Here is a 4601-nt window from a genome sequence, read left to right on the forward strand (position 1 = left end):
TCGATTTTTAATGAGTCTGAAGTGACAAGTGCTTAGATGGACCTTTTATTTTAAGGAGTCGAAAAGAAACGAAAGTGACTACTCTGGAAATCTAGATACAGGGATTACCAAACCGATCGCAAAACTGCAAAATACAACTTAGTGATAAATGATAGAGAAATTACCAAGGATTTATGTATGACATTCAATCTTCCCGTATTCAGTGCATTGCGATCAATAGGGTGGTAGACACAGCTTCCTAAGGATAAAGGATATCAGCCTATTGTGGTCTCCCAATATATACTCAACGGTACAGGGAGCACAAGTCCATATTGGCACTTGTCGTATCAAAGAGGAGGAATCACCCAACCTTTGATGAAAATGATAGTTACCAGGTTTTACGATGCCGGAACATGTCTCTAGCCTAGACTTCTAGATGTGTTGTGTTAGGTTCCAAAGCATTTTTATGTTCATTGAGATTTATTTTAGAGTTGATCTTGCTTAGAAGTTTGTCTTTCAAGGTTCACCGCGTGATGTAGATGTAAAATTCCTAAATATGCAATCTAAAATGATAAACAGTCGTTTATTTTCTTTTAGCAATGAAAATCCTAGCTACAAAGGAAAGAAGATTATGATTTTTCTTTTAGCAGAGAGCATAGAGCACACACTAAATGCACTTTCCTAAATCAAATTCCGCATGCAGTCAAAATGCAAATGCACATGCATGTATTTTTTTCTGCTTCCTTAATGTGTGAATGCAAAAAAGGAAAGCTAAGTACAGATCTGAACTATTTTATTTTAAAGCGACATTTCTAACAATTTCTTTTCAAATCGAAAGGAATACTAACACGACACATTTCAATTTCGAATTGAAAACTATTTTCAACACTTAAAATACTAATAACTCAAATCAAGTACAATGATAAAAGTGCACTCAACTATCTAAAAGAGGAAGACTTTATGACACTCTTCTTTTGATTCAAAATGACAATTACGATACTTGCATCAAAAAATGACAGTTCGATTAAGCTACTTTCGAGAAAGGAAGACTGTAAATGATTTACAAATACACAAAAAACATTTACAATTCCTAACTAATGGAGGCTAAAATATGTGAAGGAAGAAGGTTTCAACAAGAAGATACTGATCATGAACAACAAAACTACTGAATAGAGCTGAAAACAAGGAGGAAAAAACCAACTTTCAGAGAGAAAAACAGTATCACTCAATCATTGCACCTGCAACACAGGGAAATAGGGATGCATCTCACCTGCAACACATGGGAGGTGCGATGCATATAGGCTGCCCAGTTATAGACAGTATGATGGACAAGGGAGCAAAATTGAGCTTGGTTTTTTCTCAAAATTTGCAGCTAAGTTCAGTGATTTAGGTTGAGTTATGATGTACAGTAAAAACAAAGTATAGGGGTAATATCTTATGAGGTTATTGATCTACCACAAGGGCACATAGAATTCTTTTAAGTCAGATGTTCAGTTCATAAACCAACCCGGAGATTAACTAAAGCAGCATTCATCTACTTCGCAATTGCATAGCAAAGGCATTTTGAAGGCCAGCTAGCTAACTTCAGGCTCTGTTTGTAGATTACAAAGCAAACAATAAACAAGCAAAACAAACTATTCGATCCCTAGCAAAGTGGCCAATTTGTTTCATGGAAAACTAGTTTCGATTCAAACTGCTAGTCCCACTAAGATGGGTAGCTATCTTAGAAACAAATAATCAAAGCAATTCGAGATTTCCTTTAAGTGTAATAGATAAGAGGGAAGAAAAAAAGACCAACCTAGATCTTCCGCTTTGATCCTAGCTTGATTTCTCTTTCCCTTGATAGAATTTGCCACTCCTCTCCTACTTGTCCTCCTTCAAAGAGTACCTGTAGAGTCAAAGTAATAAAAAACCATCAAAGCATCTCTATCTAAAACATCATAAACAATGTAGAATGAGAAACACATTGACCATACAATTGCATTCATAAACAATAAGATTCACAAATACATGATTATATGGAGGAAAACTCAAAGAACTTTATTAATAGTAGAAGAGAGGATTACAACCCAGCTGTCTGATCCAGCACCATCCTCCCAGCATAGAAGCCCTTTTCACCTCATGAAAAGCAAGATCACCCAACAATACAATGTCTCTTCTCACAAATAAACCAACAACACTTCCTTACAAATTACAAAATTCCAGCCTCAAGATCTCTCAGATGAGGGATCCATTTATAGATGTCTTGCAAGGGTGTGAGCCAGCTCTGGGTTTTTGATTAGTATCATTCCACTAACAGTTCTTGGTTCCACTTGGAGATTTTATTGATCTCTTACTCATCCGTGGGCAAATTCAGAGAGGGAAGTGTCACAGGAGAAGTTTGTGGAAGATTCCATGATCATCCACTTAGAAAACTGTCTTTGGCATTTATCTACTCTCACTCATCACACCCCACAGAAGGCCATTTTAGTATGCATCACACTTGGCTAGTGTGGTAGTCAGTATGCATCACACCTTGACCATGGAGCAGTCAGTATGGTCCAATTTTGGCCAATTCTGAGTAGTTTTTCAGGTGGAACTTCTGAGAAATGATGTAATCAGTTGACCATGATCCTTTAGGGTATGAAACAACACTTTTAGGGACTAAAGAGCCCTTGGTTTATGAACATATGAGTTTGGGGTTGCAGCGCCCAAATATGTCTATAACAGTTTTAGTATCAATCCCTTGGGTTTATAATATCAATCCATTAGGTTTATAATATTAATCATGGTAAACGACGGTCAATCATAGCCAACCATATTCAACCATGGTCAAACCATATGGATATGGAAATCAACCATGGTCAACCATGGTCCAACATTTTTTTCTCACAAAGATTGTCTCGATATGAAAATAAATCATGGTCAACCATGGTTAACCATGGTTCAACGTTGCATTGTGACAAGGATTGTCTCTATATGGAAATCAACCATGGTCAACCATGTTTATTTTAGGGTTTATAATATTCATGTTAGGGTTTATATACATTGGGTTTATAATTTTTATACCTTAGGTTTATTATTCCCTTGGGTTTATAATATCAATCCCTTAGGTTTATTGATGTAAGTGTTCATATTCCTAGGGTTGAATATTATTCAACAATGGTCAACCATGTTCAACCATGGTCAACAGTGGTAAACCATGGTCTAATGTCACATTCTGACAAGGATTGTCTCAATATGAAAATCAATTATGCTCAACCATGTTTATTTTAGTATTTTTAATATTTATATTAGGGTTTTTATACCTTGGGTTTATAATATTTGTCCCTTGGGTTTAATATTATTCCCTTAGGTTCATAATCCCTTGGGGTTTTAGTATTAATCCATTGGGTTTATTGTTCCTTCTTGCTTATAATATCAATCATTTGGGTTTATTATTCCCCGGTCAACCATGGTTTATTATGATTTCAACCATGGTCAACCATGGTCCCACATGGAATTGTGATGAGGATTTTCTCTATATTTAAATCAACCATGGTCAACCATGTTTATTTTAGGGTTTATACACCCTCGGTTTATAATTTTTATACCTTAGGTTTATTATTCCCTTGGGTTTATAATACCAATCGATTGGGTTTATTGATGTAAGTGTTTATATTCTGAGGGTTTTAATATTATTCAAAAATGGTCAACCATGTTCAAGAATGGTCAACCATGGTCCAATGTTGCATTGTGACAAGGATTTTATTATTTTATTATTTTTAATATTTATCTTAGGGTTTTTATACCTTGGGTTTATAATATTAGACCCTTGGGATTAATATTATTCCCTTAGGTTCATAATCCCTTGGTGTTTTAGTATTAATCCCTTGGGTTTATTGTTCCTTCTTGCTTATAATATCAATCGCTTGGCTTTATTATTCCCTGGTCAACCATTGTTGATTATGATGTCAACCATGGTCAACAATGGCCCAACATGGAATTGTGATAAGGATTGTCTCAATATGAAAATAAAAGATGGCCAATCATGTTTATCTTAATTTTTATAATATTTATCTTAGGGTTTATATACGTTGGGTTTATAATATTAGTCACTTGGGATTTTAGTATTAATCCCTTGGGTTTATAATATCAATCCATTCAGTTTATAATACTAATCATTATCAACCATGGTCAATCATAACCAACCATGTTCAACCATGGTCAAACAAGGTTGGATATGGAAATCAAGCATGGTCAACCATGGTTTAACGTTGCGTTCAACAATGATTGTCTCGATCTAAAAATCAATCATGGTCAACCATGGTTGACCATGGGACAATGTTGCATATTTGTGACAAGGATTGTCTCTATATGGAAATCAACATAGTCAACCATGGTCAACCATGTTTATTTTATGTTTTATAATATTGATGTTAGGGTTTTTAATTGTTATCCCTTAGGCTTATCATTCCCTTGGGTTTATAATACAAATCCCTTGGGTTTATTGACCTAAGGGTTCATATTCCTAGGGTTTAATCATACTCAAAAATGGTTAACCATAATCAACCATGGTGAACTATGTTCTAATGCTAGATTGTGACAAGGATTGTCTCAATATGAAAAGTAACCATGCTCAACCATGTCTATTTTAGTATTTT

This window comes from Pinus tabuliformis, chromosome 3_2 (assembly GCF_031772625.1).
Source record: "Pinus tabuliformis cultivar Carrire ecotype Pingquan chromosome 3_2, CPIR1, whole genome shotgun sequence".
NCBI classification, from domain to species: Eukaryota; Viridiplantae; Streptophyta; class Pinopsida; order Pinales; family Pinaceae; genus Pinus; species Pinus tabuliformis.